This window comes from Sminthopsis crassicaudata, chromosome 3 (assembly GCF_048593235.1).
Source record: "Sminthopsis crassicaudata isolate SCR6 chromosome 3, ASM4859323v1, whole genome shotgun sequence".
Lineage (NCBI taxonomy): Eukaryota > Metazoa > Chordata > Mammalia > Dasyuromorphia > Dasyuridae > Sminthopsis > Sminthopsis crassicaudata.
The window spans coordinates 409,528,477-409,543,554 of NC_133619.1; the positions used below are offsets into that span (position 1 = coordinate 409,528,477).

Genomic DNA, 15,078 nt, shown 5'->3' on the forward strand with positions numbered 1-15,078 from the left:
CTTATTTTCTTAAACCTTTTTCAATTTTTTTTTTACCTTGTAAATTTGGGATTCTGGAGTTTCTGCAACTGGAGTTCAACTCTTCTGGTCCGAAGAACATTTTCATTAGTAGAGAAAAGAGAAGCATTATAGGAATTGAATATTTTATCTCCTTTCTGATATGTCAAATCTTTACATTTACCTTGACAGATTCCAATTGTTTTCTGATCTTCCTCCTACTTCCAACATATTGTCATTGTTATTATCTTCATTGTGTCATTGGTTTCAGCTTATTTTGTTTTATTCCTTCTGACACTATTTTTATTTTATTCTTTCTGACACTATTCTTATAGGATTTTTTTTTAGTTTTTTATATTCTATTTCAGTAACTTTCTCCTGCTTCCTTCTCTATATCTTTTTAATGTGTAAATTAGTTTGCATAGATATATAGTGTAGTGTAAAGAGCATGTATCATGGAGTCAGGAGTTAGAGCTGAATTTAAATACTAATATGCGCTGTTTAGCTATATGACCTCAAGAATGCCATTTAATAGAGTGAAAAGAAGGGAGGAAAAAAAAGGTATAAATACTTATATAGCATCTACCATGTACCAGGAACTTTGCTAAGTGTTTTATAAATTTTTTTTCATCTGATTCTCACAGTACAATTATGATTTTATTATCTCCATTTTGAGGAAACTGAGGCAAACAGATACTAAGTGACTTGTTCAGGGCCACATAGAAAGTAAGTATGTGAAGCCACATTTTCAACTCAAATCTTTCTGAGCAGCCAACCAAGCTGCATGCATTTAATCTGTTTGCTTCAGTTTCTTCATGTGTAAAATGAGGAAGATAATAGCATCTACCTCACACAATTGTTTTGAGAATCAAATATGATAATATTTGCTTTGTCAGCCTACAAGTGCTATATAAATGTTAGATATTATTGAATTCATATATAAGTAGCTATATTAGGGATTGGCAAACTATGGCCCATTAACATCATCATTAACCCTGTTTTAATTATGGGACTCTACTCTAAAAGTAGATTTCAAGTTTTCATCTTTTCTTGGGATTATTATTCTTCCAGCTGGTTTGCATTCATACTATAATTTTGTCAGTCTGTCATTATTCATTTTTCTAGCTAATTTTAAATTTTCTTTCAAGATGATTTTTTCAATGTACTTTGTTGTACATTTTGAACATTTTTAAGATTTAAACTTTAAGATTTAAGATTCAGAAGAGGTCTTAAAAATCTTGTATATGTTTTATTGAGGTTTGTGAATGCATGTTTTATCTCTCTCCTACTCCCAGAAAAATCCTGGAGAGAAATAACAATTTATTTTTGTCTTTGTATCCCCAGCATTTATCATAGTGTAGATGGCTAATAAATATTTGTTGAATGAAATTGTTCTGTAAATTTATTCAGAAGAAAAATCTCACTGTTTTCCTTTTAATTAGTTTATAGATAGAAATTTCTTATAATGTAATAACTTAAAACTATTTCTCAAATTCTGCAATGTGCTTAGTTTCTTGACATTTTTTTTTTGGATTTTAAGAAAACACCATAATGACATGATCAGCATTACTTGCTTTGTCTCCTTTGATCCAAAGTTCAAGTTATCATCAACTTTAATGAAAACTGTTTTTCTTACTCTCTCTGAAGGGTTACTGTTTTTTCATCCATTTTCCATCTGTTTTTCTATCTTCATATTTTGGTGTTTTCATGTACAATTTGAATAAATTCATTATAATTATTATCTCCAGATTTTGTGCTTATGTCATGGAAGAAAAAGGCAAAAAGCTTTGATTATCCTCCCCAAGTATTTATTATTTAAAGTAGTATATTTGAACTATATATGAAATGTTAATCCCATATGATTTTAATTTGGATTTCAATTTTATTTTCTTGAAATATACATTTTTGTTTCAATTTATAGATTTATTTTTGTTGAACTATATAGTATATTAATTTTAGCAATGGAAAAGTTAAAAAAGGTAATGTTTTATTAACAGAGCAAGGCACATTTTAGGAAGAGTTCTACTTTTGAACACTATTGAAAATCTAGAGTGATTAATTATTTAAAAAAATAGTGTGGTTAAAATTCAAAAGAACTGATAAAAACAAGTTCATTTTTTGTGCTCAAATAAGTGTGCCAAATATGGCAAACATTATGATATAACATAATTGCGAGGAATGGTTCATCTAACTCTTTATCTTCTTTTTGAATATGTATTACAATTTTGCTATAACATTTTGGACTACAAAAGAAATTCAGTATAAAGTGTATCCATCTACACTATGCTTTATCCAAAGTCCTTGTTGTTAGATCCCTTTACTTGATTTCATAGTATGGGCCCTGATATTAGTATTATGGTAAAGTTATCCCAAATTTGAATACATAAATGCATAAATTCGACATGTCTAAATAGTTGCATAATCCATTACTATTGGAAAACACAGAAACAACTGTTGGGTTCAGTTGCTGGGACTTAAAGCAGCTTCACAGAAGAACCAGGTGATATAGTTAATGCTAAAATCAATAGACTTTTTTTTTCTGGGTGATTTTAAAGCTAAAAGCAAGTCACAATGTTTAGCTAGAGACAAAGAATGAGGAAGGGGACATAACAAAGAAAAAGAAACAAAAGATATAACTGGAGAAGCAATTGGAAGCAATTGACTAGTTCCCTACTCATCATAGAAGTTCTTCTAAATCTATTCTTAAAACTCATATACCTCCTTTTTGCTATACCTCTAATCTAAGGATCTTAAATTTTACTTTACTGGAAAAATTAAGCCTATTAGTGTGAGCTTTTTTGTCCCTTTCTCTTGCTTTATAACCATTTCATGTCATCTCTAACTTGCCCTTTCTTTTAGTCTTTGATATTGAGATATCCCTTTCCCTAATCAAAATCAACCCCTCTACATGTGCCTTTCATCCTATTACCTTCTGTTTTTTTGCATATGATCGCCACCTCAATCATTCCTGCTCTCTTTCTTTATCTTTTAGTTTCTCCCTATTTAATAATTCCTTCCCTACTATGTTTATCCATGACTCAGCAAGATGGCTGCCTGATAAAACTTTACAAATTACTGGGGAAAGGAAAAAATTGAAAGGTAAAGGAGTAAGAGAAAGATACAAAAAATTGAATGCAGAATTCCAAACATTAGCAAGGAGAGATGAGAAGTTTCCTTTAAATGAGCAATGCAAAGCAATAGAAGAAAATTAGAATGAGTAAGTCAAGAGATCTCTTCAATAAAATTAGAGATATCAGGGAACATTTCATGCAAAAATGGCCATAAAAAGGCAAAAAATGGTCAACTCTAAGGGAAGTTACAGAGATTAAGAAGAGTTGTTGAGAACACACACATGAATGGGTTGCATGGGTTTTAACTATCATCTCTCTGGAGATGACTTTAAAGACAAATATTTCAAGCTTTAGTCTCTCTTTTGAACCACAGGCTGACACCACCAATTTCCAATGGGCATTTTCAACTGAATATCTTGGATAAACTTCAAGTTTGAGATATCAAAAAAAGTACATATTATTTTTCTCCAGCCCTCTACTTTTTCTCTCCACCAAAATTCCCTCCATTTGTCAGCAATACCTCCATTTCCCCAGTCTCCTAGATCCATAACCTTGGCCTTATTATGAACTTCTTATATTCCCTCATCCCACATATTCAGTCACTTATTCAGTCTGTCAGTCAGTCAATAAATAAACATTTATTAAGCAAGTAGTATGTGCTAGGAACTGTGCTAAGGAATGGGATTGCAAAAAAAGAAAAGACATTCTCTGGCCTCAAAAAGCCCACAATATAATGGCAGCAGACAACAAATAAAAAAGAAGCTGAAAAGTGGACCACTCATATATTGTGATGAAGTCCATGTAAATAGCTAGGGGGAAAATAATGAGCAATCTACCCTGAACTCCTTCTTTAGAGATCTTCTCTGATATCGATTTTCTACTCCTTCACATTCTTCAGAGGCAAGGAATACTAATGAGGTATTTTCTGTTTTTAACTTTATAATCCCTCTTATCTGAAGAAGACTTAGTGGATAGTGCTAGTCATGAGTTTAGGAAGACATTAGTTGTAAAGTCCAAGCTAGCTCCCTGGAGGCCTCAGGATCAGCCAGAGTCAGGATAAGTAAAAGTCTTTGGTCTTTAGGGGGACAAGTGAAAGAGACAGATAAACTGCCACAAGTTTGCCACCAGCCTTCCTTCTCCTGGTCCTGCTGCAAAGTGAAGTTCTCTCACCTTTCTCACCCCACCCAATTATCTGTACACACGGAACAGTGAGAAAGGCCATTTTTCCAAACATATGTTAATAGAATCATTGTCCAACAGGTAATTAGCCATAAGTGCTCAGTTGTCTGATTCAAGCACACATTTTAAGAGTTCATTCCTTTATAATTAATCATTTACTAGCTGTGACATCTTGGTCAAGTCACTTGACCATATATATATATATATATATATATATATATATATATATATATATATATATGTATATGTCTTAGTTTCCTGAACTGTAAAATGGGAATAATAATAGCCCCTACTTCCCAGAGTTATTATGAGGATAAAATGAGAATAGCACAGTACCTGAATTTTAGTAACCACTATATAAGTGCTATTATTGTTATCATGATCATGATCATTGTCATTGTCATCATCATTGTTATCCTGTCCTCTTTAGTCATAGTGCCACTATGAAGTTGAAGACCTGATTATTATTTTTTTATTAAAGCTTTTTATTTTTAAAACATATGCATGGAGGTAGCTAGGGGATACAGTGGATAGAGTACCAGCCTTAAAGTCAGGAGGACCTGAGTTCAAATCTAACCACTTAAGACTTCCTAGCTGTGTGACCCTAGGCAAGTCACTTAACCCCAATTGTCTTAGCAAAAAACAAACAAACAAAAACATATGTATGGATAATTTTTCAACATTAACCCTCGCAGAACCTTGTCTTCCAATTTTCCCATTCTTCTTCCCACCTCCTCGTCTAGATGGCAAATAATCCAATGTATATTAAACTTGGTAAAAATGTATGTTAGATTTAATATATGAATACATATTTATATAATTACCTTGCCGCACAAGAAAAATCAAATCAAACAGGAAAAAAAAAGAGCGGCAAAATAAAATGTAAGCAAACAAAAAGATTGAAAATGCTATATTGTGAACCACATTTAATTCCAACAGTCCTCTCTCTGGGTGTAGGTGGCGCTCTTCATCACAAGATCATTGAATTTAGTCTGAATCATCTCATTGTTGAAGAGAGCCATGTCCATCAGAATTGATCATCATATAATCTTGCTATTGCTGTGTACAATGATGTCCCAGTTCTGCTCATTTCGTTTAACATCAATTCATATAAGTCTCTCTAGGCCTCTCTAAAAATCATCTTGCTGATTGTTTCTTATAGAACTTATATTCCATAATATTGACATACCATATCTTATTTAGACATTCTCCTATTGATGGGCATCCATTTAGCCTCTAGTTTCTTGTCACTACAAAAGGGCTGTCAAAATATTTTTGCACATGTGGGTCCCTTTCCCTCATTTAAGATCTCTTTGGGGTACAATACAAGCCCAGTAGAAACACTGCTGGGTCAAAGGGTATGCAGTTTGATAACTTTTTAAGCATAGTTCCAAATAACTCTCTAGAATGGTTAGATCCATTCACAATTCCATCAACGATGCATTAGAGTTCCAGTTTTCCCACATCCCCTCCAACATTCATCATTATCTTTTCCTGTCACCTTAGTCAATCTGAGAGGTGTGTAGTGGTATCTGAAGACTTGATTATTTGTTGTAGAGATTGTGATGAGCTCCTAATTTGGGATTCCTTTTTGAAGTCTCTTATCCCTTCATCCTGAAGACTACAGTCTAAGAAATTTTCCTTGAACAAAGATCTAACCACAGAATTACCTTATTTGATAAGTTCTAGTAGCTTAGTGCTACCTTTAAGAGAAAATATATTGGTTGGTTGTTGTCTTTCATTCTTGAAGAAGACCAAAATGACATCACTATGTTGAAGTTGTGGTATGATGTTCGACTATGACTAGTCAGACTAATATGAGCTAGAAATACTCTTTCATAGGTTGGACACAAATAGCCCATATGAATATTGGATTTTTACTGGTTGTACCATATATCTAGAATTCATTTCATCCTCACTTCTTCTTGAGAGAATTCTTTACTTTCTTCATGACACAGATTAAGAATACTTGCTACTTGTTATCTTTGCCATTCCTCTAACTACCATGCATCCCTTCCTAATAATAATGTATTTATTTCTTATGTATTGTTTCCTTATTTAACATGTATGTGTAATATTCTCTCTTACAGGACACAGGCTCCTTGACAGTAGAAATTATTGCATTTTTAATGATCTTTGCATATCTATCATCTAGCACAGCATCGGGCAAACAGTAGGCACTTAAATATGTTTTGATTGATTAGTGATTTGTGAAGTCCCTTCCATAATATTGCAATTCTATTATTCTAGTTCAAAGACCATCATTAAATAACTTAAATTGCCTGGCTCTCAGTTTGTCTATCTATAAAATGAGGTTGGATTGTATGAGATAGTCTCTGTGTCCTCAACTAGCCAGAGAATTTATTAATTTTATGATGATTGCACTTTTAGAATCTTAACTTTGTAGACTCATTTTAATATTTCAAGTTGTATTTTCTTCCTGGAGTAAGATGAAATAGTTATGCATTATTCTATTTTTTTAACAAGGGTTTGAGTATGTTATTCCTTCTTGCTTAACTTCCCTTTGACTTGAATCTTTGATGTGTCATTTCTAAAAATTCATGAGCATATATTTGTTTATGATGAATTTAAAATCACAGTGCATTTCAACATTCAGAAAGGACTGAGGCAGAAGATTTTCAAACATAATATGCCTTCCTTATGCCATTCAACAATTATGAAGTACATTTTAGAAATGAATGGTGAATTAGAATGAATCTATGAGTTTGAAAAAATAAATAAGATATGATTGATGCTCTTTCAGAATGCTAGTATTGTGATTCACTTCCAAGGTTTCAGGACTAGTTTTTTAAAAAAGCATTTAGCATGTGAGTGAAAATTAATTGATTCATCAGTGTTTGCTTCACTTCAATAAACTGCAGGAAGCCCATAGCTTTGGAAAATCAAATAAATATTGGATGAAAAGCTGTTGTTTTCCCAGAGACAGGAAAAGGAATCTTTACAAATGTTTAATATATGTCTTCAACATAATGAAAGGGATTTGAAAATTGAGCTCTATGGTCTGGAGAAAGTCAAAGAAAGTAACCTCAGATTTCCATCAAGGGTACCATAAATGGAGCTACTGAATGTCTTTAGGGGGAAAATACTCTTCAGCAGGCATGTGGAAATTGCCTGCAAGATGATTGGCTCCAGTTGATATTGTCAATTTGTTCATGGCACAGATTCCAAGTACAAAGCACCTAAAGCTTGCACTCAGCTGACAGAGAGGTATGCTTCACTGAAGTGGCATTGGAATACAAATAAATTGGATACCACTTAGAGACCTGAAAAGCCACTGAATAACAGTGAGATGAAAGGCAAAGCCCACTGAAAGTGACAGCCATATTTTCTTTTCTGGCTGAAGAAAATGTATAGGAAGAAGATGAGAGACCTGTTTAATGGAATAAAGAAAAATGATGGTGCTTCTGTAACCCAAGCACCACGACTCTTAATATGATTCAGTAAATGTCTCAAAATAGAGGTGCACTATATTCCAGTGCAAAACAAATTCATGAAAGAATATTGTGCATGAGGTGACTTCCAGATCTGGCAATGACACCCCTAAAAACTAGGTGACATTCCAATCTATTCATTTATTTTTGGCACTTGTTTGGCTGTTACTATAAAGATGGATTTCAAGTGAAATGTAATGTAATCCTCATTTTTTCATTGTGTTTCTAAATATGCTTCTAATGACAGATTTTTCATTTCTTGATAAGTTTTAAATTAAACTATCCCCAGACACTGATTTCACATCAAACTTAAGATTCCTGACATTTTACACATATAAGCCACTGTCTGATGAATAGTCTCCTAGAAATGCACACTTCACTTTCTAACTAATCAAGCATGCCTTGCTCATTTCTCAAGACATGGTAGCAAATTAAATCTCTAAATAAAGGTCTAGTCATTAGCTTTTGAGATAGAAGAATTTCAAGCAGTTGGCAGGGATGGCACATTAGCTACAGTAGAATAAATCTCATTTGGATTAGATGAGAATGTGCAATTATATTCTTAAAGATCAAATTTTCATATGGGAATATTTTCTCTATACCCACTGTGTTTTATAAAACACACAAAGAAAACACACACAAACACACATATGCTCACATGTTCAGAGAAAATATAAAGCTATCTCTTCAGTGGGCAGAATCAGAATCATTTTTTGATTTTGAAAAATCCTCTGACAATATACACACACTTAATTGCATTTTTTATAATGAGAAAAAGCATATAATAATAATAAACTCCTTTAGAGTAGGAATTATTTCATTCTTTATATTTTTTATCCCCAGTTTCTGCCACTATGCCTAGTATATACTAGAAAGTTAATAAATGCTTAATTGGTTGACATATTGTGAATGTCAAAAAGCCCCAGTGAATACAGAACTAAATTTGGAATCAGAAAAAAACTGGGTTTTTATCCCACCTCTTATACTTAGTAGTTGCATGGTTGCAAGCATATTAATTAATTTCTGTTAATCTTTGTTTTCTCACCTGTATAACAATAACTATATTATATAAAACAATTATTATTTATTTCATAGTGTTTTGGAGATCAAATCAGCTAATGCTTTGCATACATTAAAGTGGTATATAAATACCAATTATTAATGTTATTTATGTAAATATAGTCGGAAGGATAGGGAAGATAGAGGAAAGAAGGGAGAAGAGAGCATAGTCAGGGCTTTGCCTTAACCATGGGGAATGACTGACATACTCCTTCCAGTGCCACGGTTGTAGAAGACAGCTTAATTTGTTGGAGGCTAATAACCCTGGCAACTACTTAAAGGAATAGATAATGAGAAGTTTGCTTCTATATTCCTTGGATTGCACAGGGAGATGGTGAAGATAAAGTCTGTGGCAAAATTAGTTAGTAGAAAGAGTGATGAATTGACACCTGTTGAAACTACAAGATATAGCAAAGATGTGATCCCTACAACGTTTGTCCTTAAGTCTCCTCCAACCATTTCTGTGGAACTTGGGATCCTATTATGCTCCTAGGAGATTATGTTTTTGTCTAAATAGGGCTTATATCTTATGTTCTGAAGCCTAAGATCTTTCCTTTTTGAACCAATTTGCTTTGAGAATAATGCTCAAGGAATGCTGCCTCCACTTCTCACCTCCACCTATTTTCACTTCCATTGTAAAAGTTATTCCTGGTTTGCCTCTTTTATGTGATATAATTTCCTTCTTTCTACCTTTTTCTCCCTTTCTTTTCTCAGTGAACCTTTCTTTCTTGCCTCTTCATCTTTTTGAGATAATCCCAAAGTAATTGACTTATATCCATGCTTTCTGTCTATATATACACCTTGTAACTGTGCGAATAGTGATAGTTATCAGGAATCATATGCATCTTTTTTCCTATATAGAAATATAAATAGTTTAACTTTATCAAGTCTCTTATGATTTCTATTTCATTTTTACTTTTTTATGCTTCTCTTGAATCTTGTGTTTTGATGCCAAAATTTCTATTCAGCTCTGATTTTTTTTCATTAGGAATATATGAAAATCTTCCATTTAATTAGTATCTGTTTTGCCCTGAAGGTTTGTACTCAGTTTTGCTGTATATATTATTCTTAATTATATTCCTGCATCTTTTGCTTTCCAAAATACTATATCTTAAGCTCTTCATTCATTTAACATGAATTCTTCTAAATCTTGTGTGATTCTAAATGAGGCTCCATGATATTTGAATGGTTTTAATCAGGCGGCTTTTGAAATATTTTTCTTTGACCTTCAAACTCTGCAATTTGGCTATCATTTTACTAGAATTTTTCATTTTGAGATCGCTTTCAACTGGTAATTGATGGATCTTTCAATTTCTATTTTACTCTTTGATTCTATCATAGTAGGGCAGTTTTAATAATTCCCTGAAATATGAAATTTAGGCTCCTTTTCATGGATGATAACTTTTAGGTAGTCTAATAATCCTGAAATTATCTCTTCTCCATATATTTTTGTGTCAATTGTCTTTCTGATGACACATTTTATCTTTTCTCTATTTTTCATTCTTTTGACTTTGCTTTTTTCCCCTGGTGTCTCATGAAGTCATTAGCTTCTAATTTGCAATGAATTATTTTCTTCAATGAATGTTTGTACCTGTTTCTCCATTTGGCTTATTCTATTTTTTAAAAGTTATTTTCTTCACCAAATTTTTGTGTCCCTCCCAAACACTTGATTAATTCTATTTTAAAGGTATTTGTTATATTGTTTAGTATTGTGTGTGTGTGTGTGTGTCTTTTACCAAGCTGTTAATTCTCTTTTCACAATGTTCTTGCATTATTTTCATTTCTTTCCCCAATTTTTCCTCTAACACTCTTATTTTTATCTTTAATTCTCCAGGAACTTTTGTTGGGCTTTTGTTTAATTAGCATTTTTTTTAGATTTGTTTGTAGTTATTTTCACAATATTTTTTCTGACTTTGTGTCTTGGTCTTCTCTCCCTCTATAATAGCCTTTTATGGTCATTCTTTTTAGTATTGTTTGCTCATTTCCCCAACCAATTTCTTGACTTTGAACTTTCTGTTATAATTGGGCTCTGTTCAACTGTGGGTAAGGGACATTACCTTATGTTTCAGGATTTTCTCTTTCTATTTTCAGAGCTTTTTCTAGATGTCTGCGAGTTTTTGATGCTTCTAAGTTTTCAAGATCTTGGGAGAGATATAGTTATCTTAGTCTATTCTATGATCTTTATCTAGGAAAGGCCCTTGCTTCTTTGTAGCCACCAGTGCTATTTCTTCTCTTTGAACTGGGATTGCCTTTCTGCTCCCACAAGTACTGCTGCTCCTCTGTGTCCTGGACCTATAACCCAGAACTTCTTATGGCAATAAAATTATTAATCAGCCAGCTTTACTGAGTGCCAACAGAGTGTCCTCTGTAATATCCTTGTGATCAATTGTCTTGTCCCACTTATTATCTCTGGATTTAAAGCTCAAACTACTGCTAAAATAGCCATTTCTACTAGCGATGCTGGGACTTCACCCATCCCATTGTTATAGACCTTTCCTGTCAACTTCCTAAGTTGTCTTAGGCTGGAAAAAAATCTCATTATTTTTTGTTAGCTTTGGCACTCCAAAATTTGATTCGAGTTATTATTTTTAAAGTTATTGAGAGCAAGATATTGGATGATTTTGGCTGAATTGTTGCTTGGAATCCACTATCTTGGTTCTGCCTCATATGGTTTCTTCCCCCTAATTTTTGCCATTTTTGTCCTTTTTAATTTGTTAAATTTTGGATCTACATCTATGATTATTTCATTGGAGCATTAAATTCCTGGCTAGAAAAGTTCCTTTATCAGAGATGATCTGCAACAGTTCTATAGCTTCAAATTTTAGAGAATTGCTTCTACCACTGATATTTTAAGTTCCTCACTAAGGATTACAAAAACCAATATTTGTAGGAGATGGAACTAGTAGTTAGGGTATCCCATATCTAATATAGCTAATTAATTTTCATTTGTGTATGCATTGTTCTTTTAGTTTTGCTTTCTTCACTCTACATCAAGTGAGGAGGCTCTATTTGAGAAATATTGCAAATATAAAATTGATAGACCTTTGCAATAGATTTGATAAAAAGGTTGAAATATAGTGAAAAATTGAGGATCATAGAGGTTGTGAGCCTAGGAGATTGGAAGTATCCTTGATTGTAATAGGAAAGTTTGAAAAAGAAGTGGGTTTTTGAGGAAAATAAGCTCAGTTTTGGACACGTTGAATTTAAGATATCTATTGGACATCCAATTTGAGATGTCTGAAAATTTGTTGTTCTCTTTGAAGCACCTCATCATCCTCAGAGTAACCTGTTACTGTTGAGAACAAAGATATAGTGCCTGGTCTGGCTACTAATGCTGCATAAGACTGAGATAATGAAAGTTTGAGGTCATTTTATTTTTTCTCTTCTGTCTTTCCCAAGTCAAGAAAACTGTGAGTCTGATTAAGATATACTCTTTTGTCCTGAGGATTTTAGTGTTAAAGTCATCCATCAGATGATATGCCTAACCGCCTTGGCAACTTCTGAGTAGTAGAAAAGGTGCAGATGTTCTTCTGATCAGAGAAATTCAAATGCACAGTACCAAAGTCTCTGTCCTGGTTCATCATATCTGATATTTGAGAAGAGAAGTAGCATACATGAATATCTTTTCCATGTAATCATTCTAGGTTGAGAAACCAATAGGAAATTAGACTGTCCAGTTTGAAATGGGCACTTTTTGAGTTGCTGGATGCACAAAGGAACTGTGAGTCCATGTTGAAAACTAGATGGTTGATATTTATCTAACTTTTCATTCCTTTCCTAAACTCGTAAAGTTTTTGTCCTTCAGAGACAGAAAATGCTATCTTTGATCCTACAGAGTTGAGGGTGATGGCACCCAGTGGACCATCATGTGCAGGAATTGTGCAGATTGTTTTCAGAGTATTTCTATCATAAATTACAGTATCTCCACTAGTCAAGCTTCCATAGTAGGCAAGGCAAGAATTGGAATGATTAATAGATAGAACAAACAAATCTGTTGAGTTTACAGGTATATTTAGGATAGTTTCAACAGCTTCATATCTTTAATGTTGTGAATATAAATGGATTCCTCCAGGTACACCAATAGCCTAATTTGTTATTTCTTGAGGAGTACCTTCTTTCTTGATATGAAGGAAAGTGGTAACATGACTTGCAAGTGAATTGGATTTAATTGATGGAGGACTGTACAAAGTTAGCAGTCTCACTTTCTTCTCTGGAGCTATCTGGGTCCAATGGCAAGATATTGATTAGGATGACTAGAGATAGTCCCCTTTGATCATCTTATCAAAGGGAGAGATACAATTGCCAAGGGCAATATGAATATAGAATATTATAAAACTTTGCTGAGAAGACTGGTAGAATATTATGAGAAGTATCACCTCATAAAAGAGCAATATATATGTGTGAGAAATAAGTTTAAAGGTAGTTTGGTAAGAGAACAAAGCAAAAACATTCCTTTGGCATAATTAAGGCTTGAACTAGAGGGAACAAACTAAACAGCTGAGAAATGAAACTGATTTGAAAACATTTTTGTTAAAATAAAAACAAACTTCTAGTTATCAAGGACTGTGGAACCACCCCATTTGAAGTGTAATATTAGCCCTCAGTGTATTACCTCCTGAGAGAGTAGAAATGGCATTAATGAAAGTAAAAATGGAGAAAAAACACTTTTTTCAGATGACATTATATTGAGGTATATGAACCTTATTAGTAATAAAATATATTTTGAGACTTGGGGCTCTAGATTAGGGGCTCAAAAACTACTGCCTAGGGGCCAGATGCGGCATGTTTATGCTCCTGCCAGGTTATAGCAAATGGGCTGAGGGGCAGAGACAGAGTGTGAGTTTTTGTTTTTACTATAGTCTGGCCCTCCAACAGTCTGAGGGATAGTGAACTGGCCCCTATTTTAAACGTTTGAGGACCACTGAGTCATAAGGCATCAGAAAAGGAGAAGTATGCTTACAAAAATAGTTTGCTAATGTGATGAAGGTGGTTCAGTTCCATGTCCAAATTGAATCCGGCCTCCCTAGAAATACTGAGATCCCATAGATTTCAGGCTAAGAACTACAAATGAATGAATACATTAAACCAGACAAAATAGTTTGTCTATCATTATGCATATTTTGAAAAGATGCTAAAAAAGGGACAGCTGGGTCTAGGACTATAAAAGAATAGCAGAAGATACTGGATTACTTTTATGAAATTGCAATTCTTTTAAACATCTAAGCTACTTCTTGAAGGAAAAAAAGGGCTCATCTTTTTTGGCTACCATTATTCATCTCCCAATGCTGTATGGCTACATATCATGGAACTTAAAACTGAAGCTGGGGATCTCTTAAAGCACAGCAGAGATACTATGGTGGACATGAACAGACTGCAAATCATTATAAATGATGAATGATTCGGGTAATATAAGTTTTAAGGTAACACCAGAGAAATGTTTGAATGAAATGAAAAATGGCCCACTCATGTTGTGAATACAAAGAACTAATAAAAGGTCCTTATAAGGACTTCATTCATGTCAATTATGGAAAAGATTTTAATGTTTCTCCTTTATAGAGCTCTTGGTTTTCATATTCTTGTATTTTCATGTTTTATACATAGATATTGAGTTATACAATACAATTTGCCAGATCATATTAAGCTGCAAAGGCTTTGAGCATGGTTCCAATGATGTTCTATATGTTTAAAACCTTAGGTTCAAGTTGGAAATTATGTGCTTTCCCTCCCTTCCACCCCTTTTTTCTCTGTCTCTTTCTTTTTGTTTCTGTCTCTGTCTTTGTCTCTCTCCATATATATGTTTATAGCTTTGTAGTTATCTCAAGGGATAGATTGTGGTCTGAATTGGTAAAGCAAACATTCATATTTTGTTATAGATTATTTGTAAATTCTTGTTGGTTGATTGACTAACAAGCCATCTTGGCCCTGGAAAACAGATGGTGAAACAAATTTCTCACTGTAAAGAAGTTGGTTTTGAAAGCACATATATTGGAAGATGTGGCCATTTCATCAGTTTTACCTTGTTAAAAAGAAAGGTTGAACTTGTGGAAGGGTATTTAAGGAAATTACCATTCTATAAAAAGCCATAAATACATTAAAATATAATTTAATTTTAAAATTGAAATTCAAAAGAGGTGAATGACATATTCATTGAAACTCAGAAAATAGAGTCTAACAAGGGACAGAGGCTTTCCATTCAATCCCAAAAGAACTTTCTTTAAGCATCTACTATATGTCAGGCACTATGCTAAGTACTGGGCATACAGTTAATTAAAAAAAAAGCCAATTGCTACCCTCAAGGAGTTTACAATCTAACGGGAAGA

At 33.3% G+C, this 15,078-nt stretch overlaps 1 pseudogene; it reads right to left on the bottom strand.

Annotated features, from left to right (window-relative positions):
* Nucleotides 1-11,970: 11,970 nt before the first annotated feature.
* LOC141562195 (WD repeat domain phosphoinositide-interacting protein 1 pseudogene) lies at nucleotides 11,971-12,902 on the bottom strand (annotated as a pseudogene).
* Between the last annotated feature and the right edge of the window lie 2,176 nt (nucleotides 12,903-15,078).